The sequence below is a fragment of the Entelurus aequoreus genome, linkage group LG26, assembly GCF_033978785.1.
Source record: "Entelurus aequoreus isolate RoL-2023_Sb linkage group LG26, RoL_Eaeq_v1.1, whole genome shotgun sequence".
Classification (NCBI taxonomy): domain Eukaryota; kingdom Metazoa; phylum Chordata; class Actinopteri; order Syngnathiformes; family Syngnathidae; genus Entelurus; species Entelurus aequoreus.
Genome location: NC_084756.1, coordinates 4546752 through 4574566, shown reverse-complemented (window position 1 = coordinate 4574566; position 27815 = coordinate 4546752). Strand labels below are relative to the sequence as shown.

Here is a 27815-nt window from a genome sequence, read left to right as displayed (position 1 = left end):
GACACCTCCTTGGACGTTCCACCAGGACCATGGTCCGGGAAGACAATGGATGGATGGAAGGTCGGACGAACGGACAAATGGATGGATGGCAAACAAAACCCGAATTTGAAACAAAAATGTCCACATGCAGAAAAGAAGTATGAACATGAACACAAAGGAGCATCAGCCGACCTACTTAGCCTCCCAGTTCTTGTTTAGTTCTTTAGATCTGTTTACTGTGGTGCCTTCACAATGTGAGTACATGTGTTTTAGATGTGTCAATCATTTTTTATCATTCTTTGTCCATGGGTCCCTTTTCAGGTGGGGTATTTCCTCCCCTCAGAGGAAACTTGAGCATCTTTAAAGATAGTTTGTGTCTTCCATCTCCTCAAACATTGGCAGGTTAGTGATGTTGTGAAGTATCTCGGATGTAAACATTTCATAATTAAACATCGCAGAATTCAAATGGAATACACCGATTGATGTTTTAGTGCCTTTAGGGTTAGCATCTAGCTAGCTCTTCCATGCGTGGGTCAGTTGAGAGCAGTTAACCCTTTGTATACCTGAGTGCACTGCAGTGTAGGGTTGTACGGTATACCGGTACTAGTATAGTATACCGGTACTAATGAATCAAAAACAGTACTATATACTCTGTTTGAAAAGTACCGGTTCCCCATTTTTAAAAAAACATTTCTTAACGAGCATGACAACATGTCGTCACGTCATGACATTGCTGGTTTTACAAGCAGAGGAGCATGTTTGGCAGCGCACACACACAGAGTACTTACAAGCAGACCGAAAAGGGAGAATGGACACATTTTGGTGTAAAAAGTAAAGATAAAGGTGAAGTTATAACACTGAAACACCCTCAGGAAGAGCTGCTTTAAAACATGGCTAGCTAGCTAGCAGCTAACATCCATTCACAGTGTTTTAGCTACTTCTAAATCACTAATCCTGGTCTCCATGGCGACAAATAAAGTCAGTTTCTTACAGGTAGCATTATCACTGGAGGAGGAGGAAAAGCTAAACATGCTTCACTACACAGCGTAGGAGGATACAATAGCTCACCGGCGTCACAATGTAAACAAATGCCAGCGGTGGATCTACACCTGACATCAACTGTAATGATACCAAGTACAAGAGCGTATCTAGTCGATACTACTATGATTACATCGATATTTTTTAGCATCACAAAATTGTATTTATTTATTTTAAACTTCATATTATGTTTATAAAGTCAGTAAATATGTCCCTGGACACATGAGGACTTTGAATATGACCAATGTATGATCCTGTAACTACTTGGTATCGGATGGATACCTAAATGTGTGGTATCATCCAAAACTAATGTAAAGTATCAAAGAAGAGAAGAATAAGTGATTATTACATTTTAACAGAAGTGTAGATAGAACATGTTAAAACAGAAAACAGCGCGACACCTACCCTTTACATCAGTATTTCTTCATCAGTATTGGTTTAATAGGTGTTATATTTTATTGTATGATCCTGTAACTACTTGGTATCAAATCGATACCTAAATGTGTGGTATCATCCAAAACTAATGTCAAGTATCAAAGAAGAGAAGAATAAGTGATTATTACATTTTAACAGAAGTGTAGATAGAACATGTTAAAACAGAAAATAAGCAGATATTAACAGTACATGAACAAGTAGATGAATAATAATTTTTTACAGTTTGTCTCTCATAATGTGTACAAAATAATAGGTGTATAAATGACACAAAATGTTACTGCATACGTCAGCAGACTATTTAGGAGTCTTTGTTTGTTTCCTTACTACTAAAAGACAAGTTGTCTAGTATGTTGACTATTTTATTTCAGGACTAAATGACAATAATAAACATATGTTTCATGTACACTAACATTTGTTGTTACAATAAAGACAATAATGACATTTTTTGTGGTAGAAAAGTATCGAAATACATTTTGGTACCGGTAGCAAAATATTGGTATGGGGACAACACTAGTGTAGTTCTGTATTGTAGAGACATAGTATCTCTATCTCACACAAGGTTATGTTGTCCTCTGTGTAAATATATTATTGTTATGTCTTATAAGTGTAAATAGATTGTAGACACATTTTGTTTGACTACAAGTATAATTCCAACGGACATTTCATGTCTAAATGATAATAATTCACCATTTGTAAAATAATCTATAACAGTGGTTCTTAACCTGGGTTTGATCGAACCATAGGGGTTCGGTGAGTCGGGCTCAGGGGTTCGGCGGAGGTCAAGACACACCCGACTCATCGTGTAAATACAAACTTCTCCCTATCGGCGTATTACGGGTATGGCAACAGCAGAAGTCACACTAATTTGCAGGTGTGTAATTTGTTGTGAGTTTATGCACTGTGTTGGTTTTGTTGTTTGAACAAGGTGATGTTCATGCACGGTTCATTTTGTGCACCAGTAAAAAAAACATGGTAACACTTTAGTATGGGGAACATATTCACCATTAATTAGTTGCTTATTAACATGCAAATTAGTAACATATTGGCTCTTAACTAGTCATTATTAAGTACTTATTAATGCCTTATTTGGCATGGCCTTATTATAAGCGACTTTGGGTATTTAGAAAAGCGCTATATAAATCCCAGGTATTATTATAACCCTAACCCTCTAACCCTAACCAAATAACTCTAAATTAAGTCTTTATTACTTAGAATATGTTCCCCTAGTGTCCAAATAACTCTAAATTAAGTCTTTGTTACTTAGAATATGTTCCCCATACTAAAGTGTTACCAAAAATATATACATTTGTCTTGAACTTGAAAAACAAAAACATTGTATTTTTCACTAAAGAAGGGTTCGGTGAATCTGGTGGGGTTCGGTACCTCCAACAAGGTTAAGAACCACTGATCTATAACTTAAATGTGTCTGTAGAAATGTGAATATACAGCAGTACAGACCATTATAACAAGATGTAGTTTGAGGAATGTAATATTGAATTTAGAGAATAATATACAATATAACACACACATGCATTAGTTATATTTGTTGCCCGCTAATGACAGTGCTCTGGCAAAGTTTAGCTACTAGCGTTAGTTTGTGTTAGTAAACCTCACTCTAGAGCAGGGGTCCCCAAATTACGGCCCCCCAGCGTCCAAAATCCGGCCCGCGGGAAGTCCCAAGTTAAAAAATGTTTAAAAAAAAAAAAAACATTTTATTATTTTTTTATTTTTATTTTTAATTTGTCCTTACTAGTCCATTTTCTACCGTTTCTTAGCCACTCAGGCAAATCATATTGACTAAAAATGCATTTTACCATCGATAACGTGACATGCAGCAAGTGCACTCTTTAAGTCAATTAGTGCGTGAGGAATATATATGCATGAATACATATATATATATATATATATATATATATATATATATATATATATATATATATATATATATATATATATATATATATATATATTAAATATATATATATACACATATAGACACATATACATAAATACACATTTATACACATATACATATATATATACACATATATACACATATACATATATACACATTTACATAAACATATATACACACACACACACACACACACACATTTACATATAATATATATATATATATATATATATATATATATATATATACAGTATATGTATATATATATAGAGTGTTGGGACTAACACGTTACAAAGTAACTTGAGGAGCGCAGGGGAGACGTTCCTTCGGGGCTAACAACCTTCACTTTACCCGGAGGAGGGTCTTTACAGCTGAGGGTGAATGAGGCGGTTTGTTGCAACTTTGTGACTTTATTGGACGCAGCCATCCACCAAGCTAGAGAGAGCACCTGCAAGCACTCACTGTCGCCGGTCGCTCACTTCTCTCGCCCACTCACTCACTGACGTCATTCACCTCACATGCTGTCATATCTTAAAGGGCCACACACACGCACACACATAAACGCTACTATCATAACAACTAACAAGACATCATGGCGAAGCCAAGAGTCGATTTTTTTAACAAGGAGAAATTCTCAATACTTTTCTTTTGTCGAGCACAAAAAAAATAACATTTTAGTTAAATGTAAGTTGTGTCTTGGATCAAAGATCCTATCTACTTAGAGTTAAAGTTAAAGTGCCATTATGTTGCAGCTATTTAAAATAGTTTTGTCAATTTGTTGTGGCCAGAAACAAATTGGCCTTTGAAACATATCTTTGCCTTTGTGTGTTGTATGTAGACCACATTGTTTGTGTGTTGTATGTAGACCACATTGTTTGTGTGTTGTATGTAGACCACATTGTTTGTGTGTTGTATGTAGACCACATTGTTTGTGTGTTGTATGTAGACCACATTGTGTGTGTGTTGTATGTAGAGCACATTGTTTGTGTGTTGTATGTAGAGCACATTGTTTGTGTGTTGTATGTAGACCACATTGTTTGTGTGTTGTATGTAGACCACATTGTTTGTGTGTTGTATGTAGACCACATTGTTTGTGTGTTGTATGTAGACCACATTGTGTGTGTGTTGTATGTAGAGCACATTGTTTGTGTGTTGTATGTAGACCACATTGTTTGTGTGTTGTATGTAGAGCACATTGTTTGTGTGTTGTATGTAGAGCACATTGTTTGTGTGTTGTATGTAGAGCACATTGTTTGTGTGTTGTATGTAGACCACATTGTTTGTGTGTTGTATGTAGAGCACATTGTTTGTGTGTTGTATGTAGACCACATTGTTTGTGTGTTGTATGTAGAGCACATTGTTTGTGTGTTGTATGTAGACCACATTGTTTGTGTGTTGTATGTAGAGCACATTGTTTGTGTGTTGTATGTAGAGCACATTGTTTGTGTGTTGTATGTAGAGCACATTGTTTGTGTGTTGTATGTAGAGCACATTGTTTGTGTGTTGTATGTAGACCACATTGTTTGTGTGTTGTATGTAGACCACATTGTTTGTGTGTTGTATGTAGACCACATTGTTTGTGTGTTGTATGTAGAGCACATTGTTTGTGTGTTGTATGTAGACCACATTGTTTGTGTGTTGTATGTAGAGCACATTGTTTGTGTGTTGTATGTAGAGCACATTGTTTGTGTGTTGTATGTAGACCACATTGTTTGTGTGTTGTATGTAGAGCACCTTGTTTGTGTGTTGTATGTAGACCACATTGTTTGTGTGTTGTATGTAGACCACATTGTTTGTGTGTTGTATGTAGACCACATTGTTTGTGTGTTGTATGTAGACCACATTGTTTGTGTGTTGTATGTAGACCACATTGTTTGTGTGTTGTATGTAGACCACATTGTTTGTGTGTTGTATGTAGACCACATTGTTTGTGTGTTGTATGTAGAGCACATTGTTTGTGTGTTGTATGTAGACCACATTGTTTGTGTGTTGTATGTAGAGCACATTGTTTGTGTGTTGTATGTAGAGCACATTGTTTGTGTGTTGTATGTAGACCACATTGTTTGTGTGTTGTATGTAGACCACATTGTTTGTGTGTTGTATGTAGACCACATTGTTTGTGTGTTGTATGTAGACCACATTGTTTGTGTGTTGTATGTAGACCACATTGTTTGTGTGTTGTATGTAGACCACATTGTTTGTGTGTTGTATGTAGACCACATTGTTTGTGTGTTGTATGTAGACCACATTGTTTGTGTGTTGTATGTAGACCACATTGTTTGTGTGTTGTATGTAGAGCACATTGTTTGTGTGTTGTATGTAGACCACATTGTTTGTGTGTTGTATGTAGAGCACATTGTTTGTGTGTTGTATGTAGAGCACATTGTTTGTGTGTTGTATGTAGACCACATTGTTTGTGTGTTGTATGTAGACCACATTGTTTGTGTGTTGTATGTAGACCACATTGTTTGTGTGTTGTATGTAGACCACATTGTTTGTGTGTTGTATGTAGAGCACATTGTTTGTGTGTTGTATGTAGAGCACATTGTTTGTGTGTTGTATGTAGACCACATTGTTTGTGTGTTGTATGTAGACCACATTGTTTGTGTGTTGTATGTAGACCACATTGTTTGTGTGTTGTATGTAGAGCACATTGTTTGTGTGTTGTATGTAGAGCACATTGCTTAGCAGAGTTCAGTGATGCAAATGCATGTCAAGTTGATCAACAGATTGTATTATTCTCCAGTGCAATAACAGTACTGAAATTAAGGCTAAAGGGCATTAATGGGAGCTTTTAAAAAAGAAAAGAAAAAAAGAAGTAACTAAATAGTTACTTTTCAAAGTAACGCATTACTTTTTGGTGTAAGTAACTGAGTTATTAACTGAGTTACTTTTGAAATGAAGTAACTAGTAACTATAACTCATTACTGGTTTTCAGTAACTAACCCAACACTGTATATATATATATATATATATATATATATATATATATATATATATATATATATATATATATATATATATATATATATATATATATATATATATATATATATATATATATATATATATATATATATATATAGCACGGCCCCCAGCCAAATTGTTTTACCCCAATGCGGCCCCGGAGTCAAAAAGTTTGGGGACCCCTGCTCTAGAGTGTGCTGGTTGTCCAGTCTTTAAGCTCGGTGGTCAGCACACTCGCCTCTCATGCGGACGACCCGGGTTTGTGTGCCTGTGCAAAATGGGATAAAGGCAGAGGGCCGAACCCCCTGGATGACATATATTCTCTCATAACAACAACATTAATACAAAATGTGTTACTGTTTTCAGCCTAAATGGCAAACTTGTTCCTCGGACCAAACCAGCAATTTTTAATTCAATATATTCAGTAATTGTGAAAAATGCTGACTTTTAAAAAGCACATATGTTTGAGTCATACCAAAGACTATAAAAATGGGAGCCATTACCTCCCTGCTTGGCACTCAGCATCAAGGGTTGGAATTGGGGGTTAAATCACCAAAAATTATTCCCGGGCGCGGCCACCGCTGCTGCTCACTGCTCCCCTCACCTCCTTAGGGGGTGATCAATTGTGATGGGTCAAATGCAGAGAATAATTTCGCCACACCTAGTGTGTGTGTGACAATCATTGGCACTTTAACTTAACTTAACTTTAACACAAACCAGCATTAAGGTTGTTTTCATTTGTCGATATAATAATACAAGCTGTTATTGTTTGTTTTCAACCATAACAGCAACATACACACCCCGAAACCATTGAAGTTGTCACGTTGTGTAAATGGTAAATAAAAAGAGAATACAACAAATCCTTTTCAACTTATATTCAATTGAATAGACTGCAAAGACAAGATAGTTCATGTTCACACTGAGAAACTTTGTTGTTTTTTGCAAATATTAGCTCATTTGGAATATGATGCATGCAACATGTTTCAAAAAAGCTGGCACAAGTGGCAAAAAAGAGTGATAAAGTTGAGGAATGCTCATCAAAGACTTATTTGGAACATCCCACAGGTGAACAGGCTAATTGGGAACAGGTGGGTGCCATGATTGGGTATAAAAGCAGCTTCCATGAAATGCTCAGTCATTCACAAACAAGGACGGGGCGAGGGTCACCACTTTGTCAACAAATGCCTGAGCAAATTGTTCAAGAACAACATTTCTCAAGCAGCTGTTGCAAGGAATTTAGGGATTTCACCATCTACGCTCCGTAATATCATCAAAAGGTTCAGAGAATCTGGAGAAATCACTGCACGTAAGCCATGATATTACGCACCTTGGATCCCTCAGGCGGCACTGCATCAAAAAGCCACATCAGTGTGTAAAGGATATCACCACATGGGCCCAGGAACACTTCAGAAAACCACTGTCAGTAACTACAGTTGGTCGCTACATCTGTAAGTGCAAGTTAAAACTCTACTATGCAAAGCCAAAGTCATTTATCAACAACACCCAGACACGCTTTGCTGGGCCCGAGCTCATCTAAGATGGACTGATGCAAATTGGAAAAGTGTTCTGTGGTCTGACGAGTCCACATTTGAAATTGTTTTTGGAAACTGTGGACCAAAGAGGAAAAGAACCATCCGGACTGTTCTAGGGTGAAAGTGTAAAAGGCAGCATGTGTGATGGTATGGGGGTGTATTAGTGCCCAAGACATGGGTTACTTACACATCTGTGAAGGCACCATTAATGCTGAAAGGTACATACAGCTTTTGGAGCAACATATGTTGCCATCCAAGCAACATTATCATGGACGCCCCTGCTTATTTCAGCAAGACAATGCCAGCGTGGCTTCATAGTAAAAGAGTGCGGGTACTAGACTGGCCTGCCTGTAGTCCAGACATTGAAAATGTGTGAAGGCTAAAAAATGAGAAGGGAGACTGTTGAACAACTTAAGCTGTACATCAAGCAAGAATGGGAAAGAATTCCACTTCAAAAATGTGTCTCCTCAGTTCCCAAACCTTTACTGAGTGTTGTTAAAAGGAAAGGCCATGTAACACACTGGTAAAAATGCCTTTTTTGCAATGTGTTGCTGCCATTAAATTCTAAGTTCATGATTATTTGCAAAAAACAACAAAGTTTCTCAGTGTGAACATGAAATATCTTGTCTTTGCAGTCTATTCAATTGAATATAAGTTGAAAAGGATTTGTTGTATTCTCTTTTTATTTACCATTTACACAACGTGACAACTTCACTGCTTTTGGCTACTTTGCAAACAGGCTCATCTCAACAATCATACGACTCTTCTGGCACTTTATTTGGCCTTAAAACCTGACACAGAGCTTCCATTACAGGTTATCCCGGAGCCCCTTCGGCACCTAAAGTGGTCTCCGCCTTCAAAGACTGCATTAGTCTGAAATGGTCGGTCCCATCTGACACCGAGGTGCCGCAGACGGCACCTCGGACACCAGGGCCGGTGTGCTGGGGGTGCGGGCAGCCCGGTCACGTGAGGCGAGATTGCTCCCTGATGGAGGTAGGACAGGTGATCCGCCCCTGATCCAGGAGAGGCTTATTGTGTACCCGGTAAGGCTACAAGGAAGTATATACCTCGTTCGACCCGGGGCGTTGAGGCAGGCGACACGGGGGCAAATTAAAATGTATTCATGGGGATGTGCACGCATATCTCATTGTGCCAGTGGAAATTTGGTATCAGGGACAAAAGCATAGTGTCAAGGTTTCCGTAAGCGCGCACCTTACGCATCCCATAATTTTAGGGACAAATTGGCCGGGATTTAATCATCTAGTGACACAATGTGTGGGGATGCGTTCACGGGGCGTAGGAAAGGGGAATATCCGCGTTTTCCCGTGGCGACGCAGGTTCATCCGAGACTGCCGAGCGGGAAACGGTGGGGGCTTCGCGGGAGGCCTCGAGCAGTCCCATGATGAAACCTTGCGCGCGGCCTGGGACCAGGTGGATTACATCGATGGTCAGCTGGTGCGCCCGGGGAAAGCTAGGCTATTCCCCCACTTTTCAATCATTAGGGACAGGTTATACCGAGTGAGCCGTGACATTTAAACCGGAGAGGAATCCACCCAGTTGTTGGTGCCAAAACGCCGCCGGGAAATGGTTTTCCAGGCGGCGCATTTTAATCCATGTCTGGCCACATGGTGTACGACAAAACACTCAATCGGGTCATGGTCCAATTCTATTGGCCGGGCGTCCGGGCAGATGTGCGCCGCTTGTGCGCTGCCTGCCCGGACTGCCAGCTGGCGAATCCGGCGGCCACCCCGAAGGCGCCCTTGCGCCCATTACCGCTCATGGAGGTCCCTTTCGAGAGAATTGGGATGGACCTCATCGGACCATTCCACCCGAGCACACGGGGATACCGCTTTGTGCTAGTCCTGGTGGATTACGCAACGCGCTATCCCGAAGCAGTGCCCCTGCTCTAGCTCTGCCAAGAGCGTCGAGCAAGCTCTGTTTCAGGTCATCTCCCGAGTCAGAATCCCGAAAGAGATTCTGACTGACCAGGGCACGTCCTTTATGTCACGCACGATAAAGGAACTATACGGGTTACTGGGAATCAAGGCAATCCGCACCAGCGTGTACCATCCACAAACAGATGGGCTGGTGGAGAGATTAAATAAAACGCTGAAAACCATGATCTGTAAGTTTATGCACGAGGACAAACCAAATTGGGATAAATGGCTGGATCCCCTAATGTTTGCGTTGCGGGAGGTACCCCAGGCCTCCGTAGGCTTTGCGCCTTTTGAACTAGTATATGGCCGGAGGCCGCACGGAGTGCTGGACGTAATTAAGGAAAGCTGGGAGGAGGGTTCGAGCTCCAGCAAAAACGAAATTCAGTACGTCATGGACATGCGAGCAAAACTCCACACGGGGGGGCACTTGTCACGCGAGAATTTGCTCCGCGCCCAGGAATGTCAGCAGCGCGCGTATAACAAGGGGACTCAGCTAAGAAAATTTTCACCAGGACAAAAATTGCTTGTATTACTTCCAACCTCCAGCTCCAAATTACTTGCGAAGTGGCAAGGGCCTTTTGAGGTCACGCGGCAAGTGGGTGATGTGGATTACGAGGTTCGACGCTCGGACAGGGGCGGAGGCACTCAAATCTACCATCTGAACCTACTGAAAGCATGGAGGGAGGCGGAGCCTGTTTCCATGGTAACGATAGTGAGGGAGGAGGAGGAGTTGGAACCAGAGATCCCGCGCTCTGCCCCGCCCCCTCCCCTCTCCTCCCCTGTGACAACCAGCTCACGTTAGCGCAGACAGCGGACGTTGCCAAACTGCAGCGCCGCTTCTCTGTTGTGTTCTCCTCTCGGCCCGGCCGCACGAATCTCATCCAGCATCATATTGAGACCAGCCCGGGGGTTACGGTGCGGTCTTGGCCATACAGGCTCCCCGAACACAAACGCAAAGTAATCCGGGAAGAATTAAAAACCATGCTCGAGTTGGGGGTAATAGAAGAATAACGCAGTGCATGGTGCAGCCCCATCGTTCTGGTAGGGAAGAAGGATGGGTCTGTGCGGTTCTCTGTGGATTACCGCAAGGTGAATGAAATATCACGTTTTGACGCGTACCCAATGCCTCGGGTCGACGAGCTCCTGAATCGGCTGGGCACTGCTCGTTTTTTCACGACACTGGATTTAACCAAGGGCTACTGGCAGATTCCCTTGTCACCAGAGTCCCGAGAAAAAACGGCCTTTTCCACTCTGGAAGGTTTATACCAATCCGTGACGCTTCCGTTTGGTTTGTTCGGTGCGCCCGCCACGTTCCAGCGCCTCACGGACCGAGTGCTGCGCCCTCACGCGGCGGCCTATCTGGATGACGTCATCATCCAGAGTGGCAACTGGGAAGAACACATGCTGCGGGTGGGAGCGGTGCTCGAGTCCCTGAGGCGGGTGGGGCTCACCGCCAACCCGGCATAGTGTGCAGTTGGCCGGAGGGAAGTACAGTATCTGGGGTACCACTTGGGAGGGGGACAGGTGCGGCCGCAGGTAGACAAGACAGCGGCGATCGCAGCCTGTCCACCCCCCAAGACAAAAAAGGAGGTGAGGCAGTTTTTGGGGCTGGCCGGCTACTACCGCCGATTCATTCCTTGGTTTGCAGACCTGACCAGCCCACTGACTGACCTCACCCGAAAAGGGGCTCCAGATCTGGTCCAGTGGACGGAGCAGTGCCAGCGGGTGTTTAAGAAGGTTAAGAAAGCACTCTGCGAGGAGCCGGTACTGCGCATGCCTAACTTTGCCATCCCCTTCTGTCTGCAGGCGGACGCATCGGGCAGGGGGCTGAGGGCGGTGCTGTCCCAGCAAGTGGAGGGCGTCGACCGCCCCGTCCTGTACATCAGCCGAAAACTCTCGGACCAGGAGGTGAGGTACAGCACGGTAGAGAGGGCGTGCCTCGCCATCCGGTGGGCAGTCGGGGCCCTCCGGTACTACCTATTGGGGCGAGCCTTCAGCCTCTGCACAACAAAGCAAAGCGCTCCAGTGGCTCCACCGCATGAAGGATGCCAACGCGAGGATCACCCGATGGTACCTCGCGTTGGAGCCCTACAACTTCCGGGTGGTCCACAGACCGGGGGCGAAGATGGCCGTGGCCGACTTCCTCTCGCGGCCCTCTACGGGGAGGGCGGGGGAGTTGGCGCGTCCGGACGGCTGCCCGGCCTGAGAATGGCGGTGGAGGCATGTGGAAGGGGCGTGCTGTGAAGCAGATGACAGGTGAGTGGATACCTCAGCTGGAACGAGTTATCTAATCACCTGTCTCTTTATTAGCAGCGTTGGTGACCGCAAGAGGGGATCTGAAAAGCCAGAGGGAAGCCGGAAGGCGGGAGAGGAGGAAGGAAAATACTTTTTGCAATTGAAAATACAAACTTGTACACTTGGCAAACACGCCTGGCCACAGTTTGTCGGTCCTGAAAGAACCCTGCGACACAGGGCTGTCACAATGTGCATGTGTGTGTGTATATATATATATATATATATATATATATATATATATATATATATATATATATATATATACATATACATATGTATATATATATATATATATATATATATATACTAGAGATGCGCGGTTTGCGGACACAACCGCGGACTCCGCGGATAATCCGCGGGTCGGGCGGGTGCATGACGAAAAAAATTGATTTTAAATAGATTCGGGCGGGTGGGGGTTGAACCAATTCAGAAAAAAAAAATACATACCGTATTTTTCAGACTATAAATCGCAGCTTTTTTCATGGTTTGGCCATTGGTGCGACGTATACTCTGGAGCGACTTATGTGTGAAATTATTAACACATTATTGTAAAATATCAAATAATATTATTTATCTCATTCGCGTCAGCGACGAAGCAAATGGCAGCCATCGTCACACACACGCCAACCAATAAGAATTCGGCGGGGGCGGGTCATGGCAGAGATGCATTGTGGGTTTTGGAATGCTAACTGCTATACGCTACTGCCGGAGCTATTAAAATGGACCACATCAACGTTGGCGGTAACTTATAAAAACTGAGAAAGACTGAACTAAAATGGCACCGAAAAGGAAATCATATACTGCAGATTACAAGCTGGACGTAGTGAAATATGCAGCAGAAAACAGCGATCGAGCAGCCATCGTCACACACACGCCAACCAATAAGAATTCGGCGGTGGCGGGTCATGGCAGAGATGCATTGTGGGTTTTGGAATGCTAACTGCTCAGTCTCCTTTCTGCCTTGCATCGTCTATATTAGATATATAACAACGGGTGGGTGGGGGGCGGTTGTGGTTTTGATAAAATGTTAGTTCGGGTGGATGACGACTTTTGTGATGCGGTTGCGGATGAAATAATTGCCTATCCGCGCATCTCTAATATATATATATATATATATATATATATATATATATATATATATATATATATATATATATATATATATATATATATATATATATAGCCTAGTCCCCAACCAAATTATTTTAACCCAATGTGTCCTTTGAGTCAAAAAGTTTGGGGACCCCTGCTGTGCAGACACATATTAGACCTCCTTTTAGATTGTTAATAAAATGCGAGACCTTTAATTATCACAAGGTAGTCCTGAGGTGACCTCACACACACTACAGGCCAGAGATCCTCCAGCATTCCACCAGGTTTGCTACCTGCCTCAGCTCTGGTCCGACATAAAGATGTTGGTGTGCCGTGGACCGCCTCTTGTTGCTAAGCAATCCTGAAAGTGCCTATCAGCCATCCAATTGTCCACAACCTGCGTGGTCGCAGCAGGAGTGAGCCACCAATCAAAGAGGCTCCCTGCTGCACTGCTGCAAGATGGCATGTGTCACTCAACTTTGTGCTGCAAACAGGAGGGGGCGCACTTTTCATCCATGTACATGTCAATGTAGCAGATCCAACTTCCATAAGTTACACTCTCAGGTTCTTTCTGTCACAATAAACCTCCCACTTAATTCTACAAAACACGGTCTTATGAAAACTCACCAGTCAGAGGTGGCTATTGGGGGTGCTGGTGTCCCCCTCCCGTCCTATTTGGGGGTGCTGTCGCCCCCTCCCGTCCTATTTGGGGGTGCTGGTGTTCCCCTCCCGTCCCAACGTGGCCCCTCCACCAAGTGTTAGAAGATACTCGTCCTCGCTCAAGCCTCTGCCAACATTTCTACCCCGTAAGCAAAGACTGCAGTCTCCTCACTTCTCTCCACTGCAGCACTACACCCCCGCCCTCCTCCTCACACACTCACACACACATTCTCGCACACACACACACACACCTCCCTTCTCCGTGACTCCCATTTTTCACCTCACTTTTTCCCAGCCTCATCTGGATGTGCTTCACACACACACACACGTATACCCACAATGCAGCATGCTTCACACACACACACACACACACACACACACACACACACACACACACACACACACACACACACACACACACACACACACACACACACACACACACACACACACACACACACACACACACACACACACACACACACACACACTTGTATGTGTTACCTTCATGTGAATAATGCCTACCTCTTTAGGACCAGCCTTTCTAGATATATAAAGATGTGTATTTTCAACATTAATAACATATACATAATATGCACATATAAAAAAGCTTGTTGTGAAAAATGAGTTTGAATTTCACAAGAAAAAGGTCAGAAAAACTTAGAATTTTGGCAGTATTATAATAAAAGTCGTCATTTTACTCAACGCAAGTCAAAATGTCAAAAGCCTCCGAAGCAGAACCTCCAGGTTCTGTAACAGCTTCTTCCCTCAGACCGTAAGACTCTTGAATGCATCATAATTAAATTATCCCCTCAACTCCCCCCAAAATGGATTAACTCGCTGGAATAAAAAAGACAATATAACATACATCTATAAATGTGGACGCATGTGAGAAAGTGCAATATATTTATCTGAACAGTAATCTATTTATTTATTTATATATGTTCATATATATATTATTTATATATATTTATTTATTTATATATGCACCTTATTGCTTTTTTTATCCTGCACTACCATGAGCTTATGAAACGACATTTCGTTCTTATCTGTGCTGTAAAGTTCAAATTTGAATGACAATAAAAAGGAAGTCTAAATCTAAGTCTAAGTCTAAGTCTAAAATGTTACAAGAAAAACTGAATATGTGTGCAATATTATGATAAAAGTTGGAATTTTACTCAATAACAGTCGCAATTTTACAAGAAAAGCTTAACATTTTGGCAATGTTATGAAATGAGTCATTTTACTCGACAAAAGTCTTCATTTTCTAAGAAAAAATGTTGGCAAAATTATAATAATAATCGTGATTTTACTTTGCACAATTATGACAAAAGTCATAATTTTTTAAGATTTTTTTTTGGTAATATAATAATAATCTGGATTTTACTTGGCAAAATTATGATAAAAGTCATAACTTTACAAGAAAAAATGTTTGGCAATATAATAATAATCTGGATTTTACTTGGCAAAATTATGACTAGAGATGTCCGATAAATGCTTTAAAATGTAATATCGGAAATTATCGGTACCGGTTTCAAAAAGTAAAATTAATGACTTTTTAAAACGCCGCTGTACGGAGCGGTACATATCCCAGGCAGCAGCCCCTCCCCTCTCCCCTCTCTCACACACAACACAGGAGTTGACGACTGCAGCATGAGAGGTTTACTGGCGACGCTTGATGACCTCATCAAACCGACGCGAGCGCTGCATAACAACAAAAAGAGTGTGTTGTTGCCGGTGCTGTAGCCGTGGCTAACAAGCCAGCAAGCTCGGTGAGATGGGATTATTTTAAAGTGTGCCTGAAGGATAAAAAACTGGCAATTTGCAATGACTGCAAGAAGTTGGTTATGCGGGGAGGAACCAAGACGTCTTCCTTTAATACGAGCAATTTGATATCCCACCTCTTCAAGAATCATGAGATACACGCTGAATACAAGCGGAAGATGGATGAAAAGCAAACACGGAAAAAAAGTAGTACTACACAGTTGTCGCTTAAAGACTCCGCCGAGAAAAAACAAAAATACAACAAAAACCACCCCAGGGCGAAAGCTCACGTTGTGGTCAGGGACAAAGCACGCAGTATGGCAAAAACTACGGTGGAGTTTGGTGTGGCTAGTTTGCCCTGCGTGGCGCACACTTTGCAGCTTGCAGTGAACGGAGGTGCCCTGTCTCAACGCAGCGTTTCAGAAGACTGCTAGGCCACTTCAAGCACTCACCACTAGCTTGCAGAACATTTGTTACACTCATACAAATACTTTAGAGCAGGGCAGATTGAGCCCAGTTTATAATTCCCTGTTATACAGTATGCCAGGCAGTCCCGCACTAAAGGAGGACTATGTTATTGTTTACTTTATTACTCTAGTATACTCTAAACTGAAGCTGTGTGCCTTCATTGTTTTTGTAGCTGTTGTTTGGAGGCATGTTTAAAAAAATAAAAAATAATGTACTTTGTGAAAGTCAAAGTATAGTATTTCCCATAGTTGTAGTGGGTATCAGGACTATCTCAGGCAGAGCATGTCCCAAATTCCAAGCTGCTGTTTTGAGGCATGTTAAAAAAAAAAAAGCACTTTGTGACTTCAATAATAAATATGGCAGTGCCATGTTGGCATTTTTTTCCCATAACTTGAGTTGATTTATTTTGGAAAACCTTGTTACATTGTTTAATGCATCCAGTGGGGCATCACAACAAAATTAGGCATAATAATGTGTTAATTCCACGACTGTATATATCGGTATCGGTTGATATCGGAATCGGTAATTAAGAGTTGGGCAATATCGGAATATCGGATATCGGCAAAAAGCCATTATTGGACATCCCTAGGAGAAATACATGAACACACACACACACTCTTGTATTAGTTACCTTCATGAGAAAAATGCCTACCTCTTTAGGACCAGCCTTTCCAGATATATAAAGATTAGTATTTACAACATTAATAAAATATACATACTATGCAAATATAAAAATCTTGTTGTGAAAAATCAGTTGGAATTTCACAAGAAAAAGGTCAGAATTTCACAATAAATTTTGGCAGTATTATAATAAGTCGTAATTTTACTTAACGCAAGTTAAAATGTTACAAGAAAAACTGAACTTTTGTGCAATATTATGATAACATTTGAAGTTGTACTCAATAACAGTCGCAATTTAAAAGAAAAGCTTAAAATGTTGGCAATTTTTTGAAAAGAGTCGTCATTTTACTCGACAAAAGTCATCATTTTATAAGAAAAAATGTTGGCAATATTATGATAATAATCAGGATTTTACTTGGCACTATTATGACAGAAGTCAGCTGTTCACCTGGCGGGTTTTTTGGGGGTGGATGAATAGGAAAGTCCTTTAGCTGCCATTTTATATATCATATATTGCTGCCTTTGCACCTGTCAATGTCTACTTTTGAATGCACATTAAATCAACAAAAAAATTCTGACTTTGGAGCAATGTTCACGGACTGTAGTATTTGGCTCTCTATGAGATGCAATGTTATTGGGACCATGATTTATGTCATCACTTGTTCACACCTCCTCATATGGAAGATACTTTTCCTTCTTCACGTCTCAAGAAGGGGAGAAATACAAGAACACACACACACACACACTCACACAAAATACCTACAATGCAGCATGCCACGCAGCTGGAGGGTCAGTCATGGAGGATCAATAGGGAGGCGGGGCTACACAACATTCGTTTTCATGCTGTTGTAACGCCTGTTTGTGTCTTTGGACTCGGGTTGTCCCAGCATCCATATTCTGCTACCGGTACTAAAATGTATTTCCATACTTGTCAGCGGCGGTTCAGCGTTTATAGTTTCAACTTTATGCTTCGTTTTTGAGCCAAAATGCCAGCAATGTCATGTCGTGACCACGACGCGCCGTCATGTCCAAGAAAAAATAAAAAGTACCGCAGTACTTTATTAGTACCGGTTAACCGTACAACCCCACTTTGGACTAGTGTTGTACAGTATACCGGTACTAGTGTAGTATGGCGGTACTAATGAATCAAAAATGGTAATTAAGTTTCTTACTAGTATTATTATCACTGGAGGATGAGGAATAGGTAAACATGCTTCACTACACACCGTAGGAATCATGTTTGGTACCGGTACCAAAATATTGGTATCAGGACAACCCTACTTTGGACTATGAAAAACCCTGGCCAAACCAGAACTGTTTGGGACCAAACTTAATTTCCCCAACACTCTGTTGTGTTTACCTCCAGAATGTGGGAGGGACCCGCCAACAGTCCCGACTTAAAGTACCAGTTTGATGGACAAACTAGTTGCCTCTGTATTGAAGCGATGATCATATATTTCTGATGTACCACACCCAAAGACTTACAAAGTCTGCGAATAAAAAGATAGTATCAAAATAATATCATAGAGCAGTGCAGAGTGGCCGAGATAGATGTTTATCAATTTCGTTGATTTTGATCTTATGGAACACCACAGGATATATACTGTACTTATAATAAACAAAATAGCAATATAAAGTTTCAGGTTGAGTCAGGAGTCAGGCACCATCCTCTTCATAGTCACCATTGACTGGGTCAGGAGAACAACTGAAGACCATCTCTCTCAGTCGTCCTCAGACGAACTTCCTTTGGAGTCTCCAATCATTCCGGTTCTCCATACACCCGGCCAGCTCCGTAGAGCTGAAAGCTCCCGCATCTTTCTTCAGGATGTCCACGTACGTTAGCGCGGGACGTCCTCGCCATCGATGCCCGTGCGTTGGTTCCCATAGGACCAGCCTGCTGGCCGGGAGATCCCTATGTCTGTGGCAGTGGCCGGCCAGCCTCATCCTCCTAGCTGTTACCCCCTTGCTGAGCCTCGGCAGTTGCCCGTACAGGTCCTTGTTGGTGATGGTGATCACATGGTCCATTTTCGCCACGTTGGAAGCCCTCGATTTTGCGGTCGATCTTGCATCCTCCAGGCCAGATTGTGGACTCTGGTGGGGTCGGGTCTGGGTCCCCGGCCGCAGTTTGGGGAACCTTGGTTGAACTCCTCGAAGTTCTTAGTGCCATTTTGTTCTTTGCAGAAATACTAGCAGACTTAGCATCTTTCACAGAGATCCCACAAGATGGCCTCATGAGAGAAATAGAAGATGTCAAAACAACTCAAGGAAGCCAACGTCATGACTGGTATTCAGTCATGTGACTTCCTCCTGGAAGTGAAAAACAGTGGTGGTCAACCAAGCCAAGATGGCTGTTGTACAGCGTGTGAACTATCGGAGTACAAAAGAGGATTAAATCAATCAATCAATCAATCAATCAATCAATCAATCAATCAATCAATGTTTATTTATATAGCCCTAAATCACAAGTGTCTCAAAGGGCTGCACAAGCCACAACGACATCCTCGGTACAGAGCCCACATACGGGCAAGGAAAAACTCACCCCAGTGGGACGTCGATGTGAATGACTATGAGAAACCTTGGAGAGGACCGCATATGTGGGTAACCCCCCCCCCCTCTAGGGGAGACCGAAAGCAATGGATGTCGAGTGGGTCTGACATAATATTGTGAAAGTCCAGTCCACAGTGGATCCAACACATCAGCGAGAGTCCAGTCCATAGTGGGGCCAGCAGGAAACCGTTCCGAGCGGAGACGGGTCAGCAGCGCAGAGATGTCCCCAACCGATGCACAGGTTAGCGGTCCACCCGAATCCCGACTCTGGACAGCCAGCACTTCATCCATGGCCACCGGACCTGTGCAACTCCCCCTCCCCAAGGGAGAGAGGAGCAGAGGAGAGAAGAAAAAAAATGGCAGATCAACTGGTCTAAAAAGGGGGTCTATTTAAAGGCTAGAGTATACAAATGAGTTTTAAGATGGGACTTAAATGCTTCTACTGAGGTAGCATCTCTAACTGTTACCGGGAGGGCATTCCAGAGTACTGGAGCCCCAATAGAAAACGCTCTATAGCCCGCAGACTTTTTTTGGGCTCTGGGAATCACTAATAAACCGGAGTTCTTTGAATGCAGATTTCTTGTCGGGACATATGGTACAATACAATCGGCAAGATAGGCTGGAGCTAGACCGTGTAGTATTTTATACGTAAGTAGTAAAACTTTAAAGTCACATCTTAAGTGCACAGGAAGCCAGTGCAAGTGAGCCAGTATAGGTGTAATATGATCAAACTTTCTTGTTTTTATCAAAAGTCTAGCAGCCGCATTTTGTACCAACTGTAATCTTTTAATGCTAGACATAGGGAGACCCGAAAATAATACGTTACAGTAATCGAGACGAGACGTAACGAACGCATGAATAATGATCTCAGCGTCGCTAGTGGACAAGATGGAACGAATTTTAGCGATATTACGGAGATGAAAGAAGGCCGTTTTAGTAACACTCTTAATGTGTGACTCAAACGAGAGAGTTGGTTGGAAGATAATACCCAGATTCTTTACCGAGTCGCCTTGTGTAATTGTTTGGTTGTCAAATGTTAAGGTGGTATTATTAAATAAATCTTTTGTCAAAAAGCAGATAGGAGAAAAAAATCAAACTATGCAATGGAATAGATCCTATTCTTCATCAAAAAAAAGTCTTGTGGAGTGATATCAAGGATTATTTGTTGGTGGCGGTCCCAGACATATGGAACTATTGTGCTCCACAAATCATTCTACAAAAGCATGGAGGTCTACAACTTCTTAGTGTGTGTCTGGGTCCGGGACATTGGTATCAAGACTCTCCCCGATAAAAAAAATATTCTCACACTCACACCAGCCCAGGCGAGCAAAGTGTGAGTTTGCGCAAGAAGTCGGCCTCAAAATCAATGAAGGCAAAACAAAAGTAATGACTTGAAAAACTCAAATCCATTGGCAGTACAAGTACATGGGAGAGAGGACTTCAAGTTCCTTGGCAGCCTTGTCAGGGGAGCAGAAAACCACCTTAGAAACCGCCAAAATAAAGCCTTCAGACAGGTGAGCAATGTATGGAGATCACAAGAACAAAGCTGGGACCACCAGAGCTGAGTCTTCTCCACCTTGCTATATGGATCAGAGTGCTGGAGGATGACTGACAAAGACCTCAATAAACTATTGGGCTTCCATACAAAGAAAGAAGGATCTTTCAAATGTTCTGGCCTCGCAAAATCACGAAAGAAGAACTACGTACTCGATGAAAACTAGAGAGCAAGGGAACCATTGTCCTGAGAAGACCATGGGCACATTCTCAGAAACTACCACCCATGTGGCTCTTCACTGGACACCTGAGGGGAGGGAAGAGACCCAAGAACACCTGGCGCAGAACTGTCGAGAGAGGAGTGAAGGACTTAAATCACACATAGGATTATATTCAGAAACTGGGAACGAGGACTTCAAGTCCCTTGGCAGCCTTGTCAGGGGAGCAGAAAACCACCTTGGAAACCGCCAAAATAAAGCCTTCAGAAAGGTGAACAATGTATGGAGATCACAAGAACAAAGCTGGGACCCTACCAGAGGTGGGTCTTCTCCACCTTGCTATATGGATCAGAGCGCTGGAGGATGACGGAGAAAGACCTCAATAAACTATCGGGCTTCCATACAAAGAAAGAAGGATCTTTCAAATGTTCTGGCCTCGCAAAATCACGAAAGAAGAACTACTTACTCGATGAAAACTAGAGAGCAAGGGAACCATTGTCCTGAGAAGACCATGGGCACATTCTCAGAAACTACCACCCATGTGGCTCTTTACTGGACACCTGAAGGGAGGGAAGAGACCCAAGAACACCTGGCGCAGAACTGTCGAGAGAGGAGTGAAGGACTTAAATCACACATAGGATTATATTCAGAAACTGGGAACGAGGACTTCAAGTCCCTTGGCAGCCTTGTCAGGGGAGCAGAAAACTACTTTGGAAACCGCCAAAATAAAGCCTTCAGAAAGGTGAACAATGTATGGAGATCACAAGAACAAAACTGGGACCCAACCAGAGCTGAGTCTTCTCCACCTTACTATATGGATCAGAGTGCTGGAGGATGACTGACGAAGACCTCAATAAACTATTGGGCTTCCATACAAAGAAAGAAAGATCTTTCAAATTTTCTGGCCTCGCAAAATCATGAAAGAAGAACTACGTACTCAATGAAAACTAGAGAGCAAGGGAACCATTATCCTGAGAAGACCATGGGCACATTCTCAGAAACTACCACCCATGTGGCTCTGTACTGGACACCTGAAGGGAGGGAAGAGACCCAAGAACACCTGGCGCAGAACCGTCGAGAGAGGAGTGAAGGACTTAAATCACACATGGGATTATATTGAGAAACTGGCCCAGGACCAACAGAAGTGGAGGACATTGGTTGCTGTCCTACTTGCCAATGGAGGCATGAAGGACGGTAAGTAAGTCAAGAAAATATTAATCTCACAGAGATTCTCGAGCCATAAGGATCATGAGTGGTCACGTGATCCGTGACATAGAGGAGAAACCACAGATCCCTTCAACAACAAGAAGACTACTAATCATGGCAGACTTGATGAGAGACAACGAAGACTACTTTGGGACAAATGATGATCCAGAAACTTAAGTTTATAAAGTATAAGTTTGATAAAGTGACATGTAGTAGTCTTGTTGTTGTTGATGGAAAAGTGAACGTTGTGATGCGTCTGTGAAATTAATACGCCACTGTATGCTTAAAACGATGAATATATGTAAATAGTATGTTATTATGAATGTTAATACATGACATATATACTTACATCATGTACTGTATATATTACATATTATTATGAATGTTACTACATGACATATATACTTACATCATGTATATATTACATGTTATTATGAATGTTACTACATGACATATATACTTACATCATGTATATATTACATGTTATTATGAATGTTACTACATGACATATATACTTACATCATGTATATATTACATGTTATTATGAATGTTACTACATGACATATATACTTACATCATGTATATATTACATGTTATTATGAATGTTACTACATTACATATATACTTACATCATGTATATATTACATGTTATTATGAATGTTACTACATTACATATATACTTACATCATGTATATATTACATGTTATGAATTATACTACATGACATATATACTTACATCATGTATATATTACATGTTATTATGAATGTTACTACATGACATATATACTTACATCATGTATATATTACATGCTATTATGAATGTTACTACATGACATATATACTTACATCATGTATATATTGCATGTTATTATGAATGTTACTACATGCCATATATACTTACATCATATAAATAATACATGTTATTATGAATGTTACTACATGACATATATACTTACATCATGTATATATGACATGTTATTATGAATGTTACTACATGACATATATACTTACATCATGTATATATGACATGTTATTATGAATGTTACTACATGACATATATACTTACATCATGTATATATGACATGTTATTATGAATGTTACTACATGACATATATACTTACATCATGTATATATTACATGTTATTATGAATGTTACTACATGACATATACACTTACATCATGTATATATTACATGTTATTATGAATGTTACTACATTACATAAATACTTACTGGGTGTAAATAAAACAATAAGGGAGGCTTTAGATAATGTTTTTAGAGCACTCAATAGGCGGAATAGAGCGACTCTCATTGGCTCCATTGTTAGCTGATTTTTGCTAGCATTTATTTACGATTTAGAATGCATTAAACAAAAAAAATGAAGTTCCCCTTTATTTTTTTCTCCAGATGAATATTTCCCAAACAGTTAAACGTCATGGAAGTATTAGATTATTATTCCAATAATTTGTAGGAACACGTGTATTTGCGAGTGAATTACAAGAAAAAAAGCAAAACCAATACCAATTACTAATAACACAAAGTAATAATAACATTCCAAATAGACAAATAAATGTTGCATACTTGACATGTTTTGATAGGACACGCATTTTCAACCTGCGTCATATCTTGTAAACGTAAACCAATATGATGATGTCATTGATAACTTGATGTTTATTATTACTGATGATCAAATAAGTAATAATATTATCATCATGATAAAATACTTGAATCACTTTTCCTTTTTGTCAGGATTGTTACAGGTAAGCATGATGTGTGACCACAGGATGCAGAGACAACGCTTGAAGTGCAGGTAAAAAGTACCGGTATTTGATGTAGCACCAGCGTGTGCAGTACTCACAAGAGGTCGAAAGGTGGTGTCACAAGAAAGGTTACTGGAGCAAGGTGAAAACTTCCAAAAGGAGAGGCGGCGAGATGCAACAAGATCCGAGATGCTGGAGGAAGACCTGATAGAAGTCCTAACTCCCAATGAAAACTAAGACAACTCCAGTAGGCATGTGCGCTTAAAGGTCCTGCTAATGACACACCAGGACCAGCTGAACCGCAGCCTCCTCAGAAAGTGGTAAAGGGAAGTCAAAGGTGAGCACAAGAGGAAACGGATCTACAAAATAAGAGCACAACACAGGAAATAGAGACATAACAAATTCCAGACTAATACTGTGTAATGGTGTCTTTCTGCTACCACAAGCATGAGTCCAAGTACGCTGAAAACCACACACAATAAGGACTTTTATTGTGAAAGGATTGATCTTTCTGGGTCCGTCTTGTTCAAGTGTCACCTTCAACTTGTGTTTGGGCTCGTTATCACCTTGGAAAACTGCCATGCAGCCCAGCTTCACCTCGCCACATTGTTCCCATCAATGAACCACGACTCCCAGCACTCATGCACCACACAATACTACTGCTATACAAGCTGTACACGGACTACTCTAGAGTACAGCAGGACTGTGCCTTGAGAAGATATGAACTGTGATAACAACATTTATCACGTGTGTTTACGTCACCATGACAACATGGTCACCTGACCACACCAAGCAGTTTCCAGCAAACTCCCTCCATCATTAAGAAGACAAAGACCAGTTTTATATTCTGTTAGTCTGACAGATGATTGGACAACATGTGACCATGAGTCACAACCAGAGGTGACACAAACTGTCTTCTGCCACCAGGGGGCAGGAGTCTCACACCAAAAGGACAAATAAATAAATCAGAAGTGAGAACGTTCAAGTCTATTATTACACTCAAACGATCCAGAGGACAAACAATCGATTGGTTTAGTTTGACTTGTAGACCAGATTTAGTTTGGAACTGTGGCTCATTTACCAGGATGTTGGACCATTTCATTACGGGGTCTCTAAACTTTGCGACTCGGGGGCCACATTGGGTCAAAATAATTTGACCATGACCAGGCTATCTTTTTGTATATACAGTGTACACACACACACACACACACACACACACACACACGCATACATTTACAATATATATATATATATATACAGTATATATATATATATACAGTATATATATATATATATATATATATATATATATATATATATATATATATATATATATATATATACACACATATACATATATATATATATATATATATATATATATATATATATATATATATATATATATATATATATATATATATATATATATATATATATATATATATGTCAAGATTGTGTATGTGCTGAAAGATTCATTTATGATTGTTTAGCAAAATATAATAAAAGATGTCAACATTGTGTATGTGCTGAAATATTAATTTATGATGTTTTATAAAAATATAACTATAGATGTCAACATTGTGTTTGTGCTGAAAGATTCATTTATGATTGTTTATCAAAATATAACTATGGATGTCAACATTGTGTACGTGCTGAAATATTCATTTATGATTGTTTATCAAAATATAACTAAAGATGTCAACATTTTGTATGTGCTGAAATATTCATTCATAATGTTTTATCAAAAATATAACTATAGATGTCAACATTGTGTACGTGCTGAAAGATTCATTTATGATTGTTTATCAAAATATAACTATAGATGTCAACATTGTGTATGGGCTGAAAGATTCATTTATGATTGTTTATCAAAATATAACTATAGGTGTCAACATTGTGTACGTGCTGAAAGATTCATTCATGATTGTTTATCAGAATATAACTATAGATGTCAACATTGTGTACGTGCTGAATGATTCATTTATGATGTTTTATCAAAATATAACTATAGATGTCAACATTGTGTTTGTGCTGAAAGATTCATTTTTGATTGTTTATCAAAATATAACTATGGATGTCAACATTGTGTACATGCTGAAAGATTCATTTATGATGTTTTATCAAAATATAACTATAGATGTCAACATTGTGTATGCGCTGAAAGATTCATTTATGATTGTTTAACAAAATATAACTATAGATGTCAACATTGTGTACGTGCTGAAAGATTCATTTATGATTGTTTATCAAAATATAACTATAAATGTCAACATTGTGTATGTGCTGAAATATTCATTTATGTTGTTTTATCAAAAGATAATTATGGATGTCAACATTGTGTAAGTGCTGAACGATTCATTTATGATTATTTATCAAAATATAACTATAGATGTCAACATTGTGTATGTGCTGAAAGATTAGTTTATGATTGTTTATCAAAATATAACTATAGATGTCAACATTGTGTATGTGCTGAAAGATTAGTTTATGATTGTTTATCAAAATATAACTATAGATGTCAACATTGTGTATGCGCTGAAAGATTCATTTATGATTGTTTAACAAAATATAACTATAGATGTCAACATTGTGTACGTGCTGAAAGATTCATTTATGATTGTTTATCAAAATATAACTATAGATGTCAACATTGTGTATGTGCTGAACGATTCATTTATGATTGTTTATCAAAATATAACTATAAATGTCAACATTGTGTATGTGCTGAAAGATTCATTTATGATTGTTTAGCAAAATATAATAAAAGATGTCAACATTGTGTAAGTGCTGAACGATTCATTTATGATGGTTTATCAAAATATAACTATAGATGTCAACATTGTGTATGTGCTGAAAGATTAGTTTATGATTGTTTATCAAAATATAACTATAGATGTCAACATTGTGAATGTGCTGAAAGATTAGTTTAGGATTGTTTATCAAAATATAACTATAGATGTCAACATTGTGTATGTGCTGAAATATTCAATAATGATGTTTTATCAAAAGATAATTATGGAATTTAACATTGTGTATGTGCTGAAATATTCATTAATGATGTTTTATCAAAAGATAATTATGGATGTCAACATTGTGTATGTGCTGAAATATTCATTAATGATGTTTTATCAAAAGATAATTATGGATGTCAACATTGTGTATGTGCTGAAAGATTCATTTATGATTGTTGTCTTCAGTTGTCTTCTTTGATTTTTTCTTATTTCGACTCGCCGAGTTGGTTCGTTACGAAACACTTGTAGCAAAAATGTGTTTTAAGAAAAACAAATGATATTTAGATAATACTTAAACTGGAATGAAAACACATTAAAAGTATATCAAACGAAACTTTAACAAATTGATCACTCCAAACTCGTGCATTCTTCCACTCTGCACCCTTGGACTGGAGTGTGAGCTACTTTTCTCGTCGTCTTTTGTAAAATCTGCACTTGTCCGCCCTTTTTGATGACCTCTTGAGGAACTCTGAAGAAACGTTTATTATTTTTTGCGGTTTGATCGATTCGTACGGCCGAAAACAACACAAGCACAGGGCATTTCCTCAGAGAAAGGTTAAATGGCGCCGAGCACCCATTGAGAACAGAGCTAGCTTGACCACCACGCGTATTTAATGAGACTTCATTTCAAGTCCGCTACTGCCTCCTAATGCGAGTCCAAGGGCACGATATGTAAACACCAAACGTGAGTGGATTGCTCGAGTGAACAGCAGAAGTGACTGAAAGCTGAAGAATCCTGAAGATTCCTTGAAGTTTGACCGCACACGCTGAAGTGCTCTTTGTATAACGGGGAGCATTAAAAGAGGACGGTTGTAGCAGATTTCGGACAGCGTGTGCGTGCCTGTTGAACCCCTGCATTGCAGCACTCCCTGCAG

At 40.3% G+C, this 27815-nt stretch overlaps 1 protein-coding gene across 4 annotated transcripts in view; it reads right to left on the bottom strand.

The window, feature by feature from the left end:
- The window catches only part of LOC133643419 (synaptotagmin-2), a 76851-nt gene that overhangs the window by 32062 nt on the left and 16974 nt on the right, over nt 1-27815 (bottom strand). For 2 of the 4 annotated variants that reach the window (XM_062037981.1, XM_062037984.1), the window contains exon 1: nt 13818-14035. The exons of 1 other annotated variant lie outside the window; for it this stretch is intronic. The gene's annotated coding sequence lies outside the window, so the exon portion shown is untranslated. Of the gene's footprint in view, nt 1-13817; nt 14036-24024; nt 24047-27815 lie in introns of those variants that run through there. One more of the 4 variants, XM_062037983.1, reaches the window with a different exon arrangement.